The sequence below is a fragment of the Phyllostomus hastatus genome, unplaced genomic scaffold (genome assembly GCF_019186645.2).
Source record: "Phyllostomus hastatus isolate PE091 unplaced genomic scaffold, TTU_PhHast_1.1 phas_contig_29, whole genome shotgun sequence".
NCBI lineage: Eukaryota > Metazoa > Chordata > Mammalia > Chiroptera > Phyllostomidae > Phyllostomus > Phyllostomus hastatus.
The window spans coordinates 13,662,401-13,674,470 of record NW_025333835.1 but is presented as its reverse complement, the minus strand read 5'-3'; the positions used below and the strand labels follow the sequence as shown (position 1 = coordinate 13,674,470).

The 12,070-nt window shown below is 40.2% G+C and overlaps 1 pseudogene; it reads left to right on the top strand.

The window, feature by feature from the left end:
- Nucleotides 1-933: 933 nt before the first annotated feature.
- On the top strand, nt 934-1,280 carry LOC123818909 (annotated as a pseudogene).
- Nucleotides 1,281-12,070: the final 10,790 nt, after the last annotated feature.

Sequence of the window (12,070 nt, the reverse complement as noted above, 5' to 3'; positions counted from 1 at the left end):
CAGAATAAAACTCCAGAATAAACAAAATGAAGACAAGCAATCTACTAGATGCAGAGTTCAAAACATTGGTTATAAAGATGCTCAATGAACTTAGGGGAAGAGTAGATGAACTAGGAGAGAACTTCAACACTATACAAAAGGGCATGGAAACCATAAAATAGAACCAGTCAGAAATGAAAGATAAACTAACTGAAAAGAAGAACAATTTACAGGGAATCAGCACTACAGTTATGAAGCCAAGAATCAAATGAGCAATTTGGAATATAAAGAAGCAAAAAACACCCAATCCGAACAGCAAGAAGAAAAATTTTTAAAATGAGTGTAATATAAGGAGCCCCTGGGACAGCTTCAAGTGTACCAACATTTGCATCATGGGGTTGCCAAAAGAACAAAGAAAGCAAGACAACCTATTTGAAAAAATGACAGAAAACTTCCCTAACTTGCTGAAGGAAATAGACATATGAGTCCAGAAACTCAGAGTCCCAAACAAGATGAACCCAAAGAAGCCCACACGAAGACACATCAAATTAAAATGCAAAAGGTTAAAGACAAAGAGAGAATCTTAAAAGTAGCAAGAGAAAAGCAGGTAGTTACCTACAAGGGTCACTTACCATAAGACAATCAGCTGACTTCTCAAAAGAAATTTTGTAGGCTAGAAGGGATTGGTGAGAAATATTTAAAATGATGAAAAGCAAGGACCTACACCCAAGATTACTTTACCCAACAGAGCTATCCTTTAGAATTGAATGGCAGATAAAGAGCTTCCCAGACAAGAAAATGCTAAAGAAGTTCATCATCACCATACCAGTATTATATGAAATGTTAAAGGGTCTTTCTTTAAGATAAAAAATGTAAACAATAAAATGGCAATAAGTATATATCTATCAATAATTTAATCTAACTGTGTCCCAGTCCTCCTGTCCCTCCGCTATCATGCCAATGTTCAAGGTGAACACCAACGTGCCCCATACCTTGGTGCGGGTTGGACTCCTCTCTGAGTTCACCCAGCATCTGGTGCAGGCCACAGGCAAACCCGTCCAGTATATCACGGTGCACGTAGTTCCGGACCAGCTCATGGTTTTCCGCGGTTCGATCAAGCCGTGTGCGCTCTGCAGCCTGCACCACATGGGCAAGACCACGGCGCGAAGAACCGCACCTACAGCAAGCTACTTTGTGGCCTGCTGGCCCAGCGCCTGCACGTCAGCCGAGACAGGGTCTACATCAACTACTATGACATGAACGCAGCCAACGTGGGCTGGAGCGGCTCCACCTTTGCCTGAGGGCCACGCTGCCCCTATCCGGCTGGACCAGAACCCAGACCTCGCCACCCACAGTATTTGCCTATCCTGCTCCCAGGGACCTCTCACTTCAACAGTCAGGAGAAATAAATGGTTTGGAGACAATAATAATAATAATAATAATAAATAATAATAATAATAATTTAATCTAAAAAAATAAACAAGTAGAACAGAAACAGAATCATAGATTCAGAGAGTGTTTAGATGGTTGCCAGATGGAATGGGGTTGGGGGGAGGTGGGCAAAAAAGATGAAGAAGTTAGAAAATACAAGTTGGTCATTACAGAATACTCATGGGGATGTAAAGTACAGCATAGGAAATACAGTAGCCAAAGAACATGTATGTATGACCCATGGGCATGGTCAATGGTGTGGGGATTACCTGAGGGAGTAGGGGATCTGGGTGGAGCAGGAAAAGGGGGAAAAAACTGGGACAACTGTAAAAGCATGAATAATAAAATATAATTTAAATTTTAAAAAGAACACAGTGTATCATATTGCTATGGATGACTTCTCGTGATACAAACTCTATTCATGGGATCACTGTGGGCTATTTCCTGGGCTTCCTTCCTAGGGTTCACCTGCACACTAGCTCCAATCCTTAATCATCCTGTCTTTTTTTCTACAGAACCTTACTTCTTCTACCTGTCAGGCAAGGCAGGTTATTTTTCTTAGTTTCTGTAGTCAGCATAGAAGTTTAGCTCTAGGTCAAGATAGTTTGGGGTTAAAATCACTTTTTTCATCTCCACCTGAAGCGTGATTTGGTGGCCTCCAAGAATTCAACTTAATTCATTTAATACACATCCGTTGAGCATTAACTAAGCTCCAGGCACCATGCTAAAAGCTTAAGGTCTATGAAAGTGGTGCTTCTCAAACTGTAACATGCACAGAAACACCTGGACATCTTGTTAAAAGGGGGATAAAAAGGCAGTGCAGCCTGAGAGTCTGCATTTCTAATAGGCTCCCAGGTGAGACCCACACTGCTCCCAGTGAGATCCACTTTGCATACCAATAAAGGAAGATGGGAATATAAGCAATTAAGTTCAAGCCATAAAGATTTATAGATGCTATGATAAACATAGGAGAAACTGGGAATGGAAGTGGGGTTCCCAAATTTCTCTGGACCATGCTGCTTCCTCAGTAACCTCCTGATTCATTTCAGTATTTCTGGTCCTACTTTAAACCTCTGCCATCAACTCCTGCTACAAACATTTGCTAAACACCTTCACAACAAATACTCTTTCTTCTCTCTATGTCTACAAAAGCATCTCTCCGCACCTCTATTTCCTTAATATAACTCCTTTGTTCCACGTAAACCTGTATAGAATCCCCTCATTCCGGCTTCTAACCTCTTATTTTTGGTCATCAATCACCCTTCAGGAAATTCAATTCTCCAGACATCCAATGCCAAATTCTATGATCTCATACAATGCCAAATTCTATGATCTCATACAATGCCGAGCTCTATGATCTCATCCTCATGAACACCACTAGTAAACATATGCATATCCGAACTGTACATTTATATTTTGATTCTTTGTGTATTGTAATAATAATAGCTAACACTTATTGACGTGTGCCCACCTGCCTGCAGTGAGCACGGAACGCTGTGGATGGTTTGTCGAAACATAAGAAAAACATACAGAGACAACCAGGTCCTGTAGGGGAATCAGGACAGCAGGGCCACTCCTCATGTGGGGAGCGCCTTGGCCACCTGCTCTCATGGAGGGCGCCATGGCCACTCCCTCTCGTGGGGAGTGCCTCGCCTCCCCCACTCCAGACAAGCAGGGTTTTATTCTTGAATACCCATACGGTTTGCAAATTACAAGTAGTTAGTTTTTGAAAGGTGCTGGCAGATTTCCTACTGGGATCCTAAGCCAGAGATTTTGGGGTTTTATCATTTAAAAAGACTACAGGACTTAAAGCTTAGTTCTGTTTCCTGCCCGTGACTTCATATTCTAATTAAAGAGCATCCTCCAGCAAGCAGATTTCACAGGGTCTTTCATATTCTATGTCTTAGGCCTGATTACCCCGGGAGTCTTCCATTTCTGGTCTGGACTGTACCGCTCCTGTTACTTCCAAGGGCCTGAGTTGGGCAGAGGAGACAAAGGCAGCTGGGAGAGTTGGATTTCTCAAGGACTTAGGCATTAGCAAAATGGATGATTGATGCCGATCACCCTATTATTTCCACAGCCCCGCGAGTCTTGTCCCTGTTATTCCTTCATGAACGCGTCTGTCTTAGATTCATTCTCTATCCAAGAGAATTGTTACCCGTCATTGACTGCCGTTCAAGCCAGGGAAGTAAGTTTTGTCTGCTTAGTGTCTCCTGGTTCAGAGGCCTCTTACTCAGCCATAGTCACAGGGGGTTACAGCTTCCTGAGACCAGGCAGGGCAGTCCTCGACAACTTATGGAGAGTGTTATATATGGACATTAAAATACGTCCAGCACAGTTCTCTCATAAAAGCCTATGAGACAGGTACTAAAATCACCCAATTTTGTAGGTTGAATATAATTGAGACAGAGAGGTTAAGGTCACATTGCTATGAACTGGTGAAGCCATGATTTAAATGTTGTGTCAGCAGTTAGGTATTCAGAGAATAATGTGGTTAAAAATAAAACTAGTTACAGTACAATCGAGTCACCACTGTGGTAGGGTTGGGAGTGGATGTTCCCCCATGAATGGAAGGAATTGGACATTTTCTCCTCTGCCTATGAGTGCAAGCGCATTGGGAAAAATCTGGTATCTAATAAACATGCTTTCAAACCAAGGTAAATGGCTGTGCCATGGCAACTTATGAGTCACTAAACTCCTAGATGAGTCACTTAAACTCTTAATTCAGCTCTGCCTTATATAGATGATTCACTTTTATTTGATGCTTTAGGTTCTGATAAAGCCTTTCAGTTGAGTGTCTCAAAATGCAAATACAAATTTTGGTTTTATAAACTCATCCAGGTTTAGCAATAAATCTGATCTCACTAGAGAATTGTATCATGTTGGGCTCCTTTTATGCTGTCACTATAATTGAATTGCATTTTCACCAAAAGGATTATTTTGAACTCATGAAAAACTTCTTTAAAAAAATAAATGACAATGGAAGCCCAAAGGACATTCACTATGAAACCAAATTATTATAGCATTAAAGGATCTAAGTTAAATCCATGAAGGCAAGAAAATTCAAAGCAAGGTTTCAGGAATACAATTCCTTTGGTTTCATGCCTCACTGCCTGAGCACGGCCACTTCCTTAAACATATAGGAGGCAGCAGAGACAAGGACATTATGTAGCTGACAATTCCCATAGACCTTTAAATCAGTGAAGGAACTAAAAATATTGGTAATAGGAGCAGGATCATAAGGGAATGGACCAATTTTTTTTTCAAATAAAGACTCAGTATTATTATTCTCTCATTTTTTCTTTGTCCTTGGTATTTTCTTCAGCACACTTCTTAGAAGCTATATTTTGACCATCAAAATGATACCACAAAAAATGAGATTCTATTTTAAGTGCTATTAGTGTACTTTCACTGGATCTAGTCACATCCCACCCCTCACTGCTTCCCAGATTGTCCTTTCATCATCTTCTTTCTTTCTCTCTATGCTCTTTCCAGTTGGCCCCCTGTTAAACCTCAAATACCAGTCTGTTTCTGGTAGTGGTTTCTACACCAGATCTCGGGACTCTCCTGATGACCATGTCCAGCTGCTCCAGCATGCCTGCAAGTGGGGTGTTCTGACATAAGCAGGCAAGGACAGTGTTCCTGAATGGATGGTCAAGTGACAGCTTTGTCTGTTGCATCATATCGTTCAGAGAGCTTTGAACTTCTCTATAATATGCTTCATATTGAGCCTAAAAAATGTTTCTTGGCTATTCTTGTAACAAAAATATTCTGGAGTCCTTTTTATTCATTCAGGACAACTGTTTTCTGTAAGATACTATAACCTCTGTCAGCTCCCCAGATTCTTTTTCTATGACAACTGGAGGGTGTCGCTGCCTTGTGTAGGCTCTGCAGAGTACACAGTGCAGGTGTTCTTTGGGTGTTGTGAACAACTCCCTCTCCTCTCAGTTGTGTGTGGCGACATCGTTGGTTCGGTCATGTACACGGCTCTGCAGTTCAGAGCATCGAGAATGATTTGTTTCTCTTCTTTCTCCCTCTGTAATCAAAATGGCCTGAAATTGGTAATTCCTCCTGCATGGCTTCAATTCAGCATGCTAACCTTCCCTTTCTGGTTATTATCCATGCCACAGAAAAACCTGGGAGTGTAAAACCTACCTATATTCTATATTTTTATCATTAAATCTAGCTAAGTTAGCAGAAATATGCTGATTAATCTCTATTACACATAATTCTTTAGCTCTGTATCTTTTCCACCTATTTCAATTTATTAAAATGTAAGACAATGCAGTTTTGCATCTTTTCCACAAGATGGCAGTATAACTTTCTGTATTTATTATCAAGCAGGGTAGTACAATAGAATTTTAAAATGTATAGTTTAAATTACATAAATTGTAGCTGAATATTAAAGGGAATATAATAGCACAAGACTATATGATGATATAATTTTCTTTAAGATATTTAACTCTCTTAAAAAGGTTTTCAGTGAAAATCAGAGTGAACTCAAAGAAATTTGTATTTTTACTTGTTTTTAGAATCTATTCAATAAAAAATAGTCTTTTTTTCCTTTAGAATAATGCAATATGGCATCTCAATTCATGCATAGATGATAGACTTGTAGTTTCTATGTTCTTGATTACATTTTTCTAATAATGTAATAAATACTTACCTGAAAGTCAGCCATTCCATTGTTATTAATGTGTAAAAAGTGAGATTTTTTCCCCAGAAATTTAGGCTGGGAGCAAATCACAGACTATGAATTCAAATTGGAAACTATTACCATCTATCAATACAACCCTATAAAAAAGAAGATTTTGATAATGGAAGTGATAGGGGAGATGAAAGAAAAAGAATGCATAATTATTTCAATTCTTCTATATCTGTGTCCCAAGATAGGCCTTTCATGTAACTCTGTGGAATAAAATTAGCGAACATTTATAAGCTCTTACTCTACACTAAACACTATGCTGGATTCTTTACGCAGATGAGCTCACTCAATTTTCAAAGCTGTACGAGGTGGTTACTATTATTATCCATACTTAGGAGGAACTGATACTCAGCAAAACTATTCATTCTTTCATGTCTTTCAACAAGTGATTCTTGAGTGTCTACTATGTGCCTTGAACATTCAGACAAGGCTCAGCTGGAATTAAACCCAAATCTGCTGAGACCAAAGCCCAGGATACCTTCACTTAAATACAGAACTATAAAGATTCAGTTTCTCAGAAAAACCTAACAGGCAGTAAGTGGTGAAAAAAAGAAAAAATTCCAGTATAAGATGAGTAACCAAATTGAAATATCACCAAAACCAGCATTAGCTTCTTGTTCTATATGTTTTCCATAATGTTAGTTTAAATCTCCCTTATACAGGATTCAACTTGGCCAGTGCATGATATACATTTTAATTACACAACAATTCAACAAACATTTCTTAAGCACCTACTCTGTACTAACGTAAAAAAATATGTTGAGGGTAAAAATAAGCCAAAATGACTTCTAGTTAAGATGGTGGACTCTGAAGGAAAAACCCCTTCCTCCCTCCAACAAAAACAACAACAACAAAATAGAAATCTCAATAAAACATTTTGAATTATTTTAATAATATGTAGCCAAACTCCACATTAAAACAAGCATTTAGATAACATAAGGACAGAAGGAATTTGAAGCTCAGAGTGAAAAAGAAATTAAAGTTGCCCTGCCCACGAGGTGCCGGGATTTTATGATCAGGGCCTTAATGCTTTGTGGAGAGAAGACTCAAAGTGCAGGCGTTCTGCTCCCTGCCTAATGGGAGAAGGAGAGAAAGAATCATCCTGCCATGGGGCCAACAGGCCTGCAACAGAACCCAGAGGCAGCCTGGGGTGAGGAGGAAATAGTCCACATGGAGGAATCAAATCTATGCTCAAGCGCATCTAAATTCACACTACGCACATTATGCAGAAATCTCAAACTAAAATACACAGCAGTTCAAAACCTCAGGAGAGGCCATGTGAAAACATCCCTCAGAGCTGCCTCCCAGGCCCATGTGAAACTGCTAGGAAAGTTAACTTTCCCGGAAATTGAATTCATAGGCAGAAATTATATAACAAATTTCAGTGGCCAACAAGAGAAACCTTAATCCTAACAAAGTGGAGATTTCACAACTATACAATAAAGCAATCTGAAGGGGACTTCAATATAAATATATTTTAGATGTTCAAAGAAATTGAATATGTATTTTTTAAAAGAGCAGGTCATTAAACTTGAAAGAAGTTGGATGATTACAAAAACATAAAAGGAAAATAAGAGTCACTTACAAAACTCTATGGACTTGTTAAATAATAGTTTTAGTGAACTGAAAGACAAATTTATGGAGATAACCCAGAATACAGCACAGACAAATAAAAGATAGAAAATATGAAAGAAGAGTTAAGAAAATTAGAAGACAGAATGAAAATACCTGAGTATGAAGAGAAAATGGGTAGAAATTTCCAAAAGAGAGTAAAGACACGAGACCTCAGACTAAAGGAGCACATTACTTTGAGAAAGATAAATACAAATATTATAAATGTATTCCTAAACACGTAAAAATTGCAGGATCATGTTATCAAAGACGACTGCACCCTTGTCACCTCTGTCCTGTTTTTGCTCCCATCCATTGACAAATCTTTCTGCTTGTCTTTTTTAACTGAGTCTATTGGGGTGACATTAGTTAATAAAATTATGTAGGCATCAGTTGTACAATTCTGTAATACATCTGTATATTGTATTGTGGGTTTACAACCCCAAGGCAAGCTTTCTTTCATCACCACTTATATCCCTGTTACCCTCTTTTCCCTCCCGCCACCCCCTGTCCCCTCTGGTAACCACCATACTGTTGTCTCTGTCTATGAGCTTTGGGGAGGTTTTGCTTAATCCCTTAGCCTTTTCACCTAGCCCCTCAATTCCCCTCCTCTCTGACAGCTGTCACTCTGTTCTCGGTATCCATGCATCTGTTTCTATGTCGTTTGTTAGTTTATTTTGTTCATTAGATTTCACATATAAGTGAACTCATATGGTAGTTGTCTTTCTCTGGCTTATTTCACTTAGCATAATACTCTCCAGATGCATACATGCTGTCACAAAGGGTAAGATTTTCTTCCTTTTCTTTTTTTACAGCTGAGTAGTATTCCATTGCGTAAATGTGCCACAGCTTTTTTATCCACTTATCTACTGATAGGCACTTGGGCTGCTTCCATAGCTTGGCTACTGTAAATAACATTATAATGATCACAGGGATTTTTTTAGGTAGTCCCAGAAGTGGGATTGCTAGGTCATAAGGCAGTTCCACTTTCAATTTTTTTTGAGGTAACTCCATACTTCTTTGCACAGTGGCTACATCAATCTGCATTCCCATCAACAATGAATGAGGGTTCCCTTTTCTAGATGTCCTCATCAGCACTTGTTGTTTGTTGAGTTCATTGACATTAGCTATTCTGACAGGTGTGAGGCGATATATCATTGTAGTTTTCATTTGCATTTCTGATGCTTGGTGCTTGTTCTTAATTCTGAGCCCTGAATATGAATCTCCTCGACCTCTTACCCATACACCCCATTTGCATGTAGAATTTTAACCTCTGATTCACACTGTGCAGAATATATTATGTCAAAAGCCTGGGAAATCAGTATTTAAGCCCATTTGAAGGTCAATGAAAAAATTAGTAACATTACTTCCCTCCAGGGGACTGAGCATTTTCAAAACCATAAATATATAACAGTCAGAAAGGAGTAACATGTTTCCTGCTAACCTTCCACCCCCCCCAATCCCAGACAGAACTGAGCCAGGCATGTAAACATATGGTAAAGATTTTCAAGCAGGAAACCAACTTATTCTTTTTTAATGAAATACTTCTTTATGGAGATAAACATTCCCTTCTCGTAGAGAATAGAGTGAAAAAAGCATGATTGGTAAAATTAAGTAGCCATGTGATGATGCAGGAGGTTGGTTTACTTTAGCAGGCAGGGTTGTTTTCTGGCCTCCTGAGATCTGCAGCCTTGGTACTGGAGGCAGACAATGCAGAAGGACTCCTTGTAAACGCAGGGAGAGGAGGTGCAGCAAGGTGTCAGACTGGGCCCCAGGCTCAGGAAGAACGTTGCAGGGGAGTGACAAGGACTGAGCAGCTGCTGGAGGAAGCAGCAGCCCCTCAGTTCTGTGCTACACAGGGTGAAGTGTATCCAGGGAAAAAAGTGCAGAAGGGCAAAACTGCTAAAGAAAACAGCGAGAGGAAAGAACATTTTGCCTACATCCAGGACATTTTTACCTAGGACATCAAAGATTAAGTAATATCCAATGATTCATTCATGTATTCAGCAAGTTTGATGGAGCTATTATTACATGCCTGGCACTGTGCAAGGTGCTGCAAAGATGACATAATAAAATCTCTGTCTTTGAGGATTTGATAAGGAAGACTGACAGATAAACAAGTAGACACATAACGATGTGATCATGTATTACTGCAGCATACAGGCTGCAGTGGGAACTCAGAGGAGAGGATGACTCCTAGGGTCACAGAGAAGGCTGGAGAATGCTTGGCAGACAGTGTCTCTAAAGGGTGAACAGCACAGTTAATGTTAGCCTAGGTAGCTGGGTATTAATAAAGAACGGAAACAAAGGGAATCAGACATTGTTGTGCATAATCAACTAGGGTGCATAAGTCTGTTTGTTTAGCCAAGAAGCTACAGCCTCACATACTCCAGGGAATCACAGACTTGCCTCCCTGCCCTATAGAGGCAGGAAGGACTGGCTTTCCATTCGCCCAGACTATTGGAGAAGATAAGCACACAAGCAATAGGAGTCAAGATGGTACCCTAGGGTCTTGTCAGTCTAGCACAGGAGAGGGATGGAATGCTTAGGGTGTGGACCTATCAGAAGCCCATGAAAGCTTGGGAAGTTGATTGGCTATTTTGAGAAAGCTCCTGGTCTTTCCCAAGCCAGAGATAATGTAATCCCAGGGAACAAAGCCTTTCTCTCTCTCCCCGGTGACCACACACTTGCCTCTTGGGTTCATGCATTCTCTCCATAGTAACCATGCAGGTCTAGCAGCCAAATGGACTTCAGATGCATGCTCCAGGTGGGAGCCTGGGTGCAGCAGGGCAGCCAGGAGTAGCTCTAAGCTACCTGGGCAGGAACTGCTACTGTTTAGCAGCTGCCTGGGGGTCTGGCAGACCGCACAGCTCCACAGGACTAATCTTTAATATGGCACAGGACCTCTGGACATTGGCCCTGTTTTTGGCCCTGATTTTCCATGGCAGGATGGAGAGAGATAGGACATTGGAAACCTAGGGGCAGCCTTCTATTTCCACTCAAATAAATCTTACCACCAGACCTCATCCTCCCTTGCAAGTCCCTGAAAATGCTTTTTTCTCACAATACCACAAGGACCCAACTGCCACCTGCATCACCAAGACATAGTGGTATAGGACAGAATGCAAGGTGTAGGAACTGCAATTGGTCTGTGGTGATCAGAACCCAGGCTTCCTGAGGATTGGGCAGAGGCTGGAGAGGTGGGCAGAATTTATGAAAGACGTGTGTCAGGGTACGGAGTCTTGACTTTATGTTGTAAGAAATCAAAAGAAAGTAAAGGATTTCAAATATGGAAAATATGGCCAACACCAGCAGCCATACCCAACTCCCTTCTTCCTTGCTCATCTCTCTCTCAGAAAGGTTAAAAAAAAAACTGCGTACTCATTTCCCTTGTCTCCCTTGCAGTTTGCATGCCATAGGACTTGGTCCTGGGCAATGTGATGTAAGAGGAGGTGTCATGGGTAGGCTCCCAGCAGAGTTTTCCTTACTCCCTGATAAAAGCAGACAGACCTGTGAGAGGAGTTCTGTCGTCACCCTGGCCACACTCTTGCTTCTTTTCTTTTTTTCTTTTTTGTCTTTTAATTCTGAAGCCTGAGGGTGTGATGCTTGGTGCTGCAGGGAATATCAAGAGAATCACAGAAACTTCAACCAGATGCCCCAAAATCTGAAGCTGCTGATCTAATTCCCAAACTTATACATGCAGGCTTTCTGTAACATAAACAATATTCCTGTGGCTTAAGACACTGTTGAAAGGAGTTTTCTATAATATGCAGCCCAAAGCATTCCAACTGTGATAGAAAGTGAGGTATTAAGAATGACTGAAATGTGGTCCTCATAAACTAATCTTATTCTAGAATTTACTGAGGGCTCTCAATTAGAATTCTACTGGCTGTTAAACAATTTTGCTAAGTGTTTACTAGCTGTGTGTTACAGATGCTTGAAATTCCTCCTCCTTCGTGAAAGCATCCTCTGCTCTCAGCATATTAACTGTGTTGTGTTGGGTTGGACACAGTTCTTATTCACTACTATTCTAACTCTTTAATTACACAGATCTATTAGCTTCATTATTACCACTTTAGTCTGTTTTGCATTCTTTGGTTAAACTTATGGTGTAGACTTACTTTCATTTTATCTATAATTTTCCCAGTACTTGACTTTATACACATGTACATTGTGGTTCACATAGAATTCAACCATATTGCCTCTGATAAAGCTGTAAATTTCACCAGAAACTTGTTTGTACCAGGACACGGCATCAGGGATGGGCTACTACTGGATTTGTGCTTTTATTTCTAACTGACCAATTCTATCAGGGTGTCATAAAATTACATATAATTACAGAAG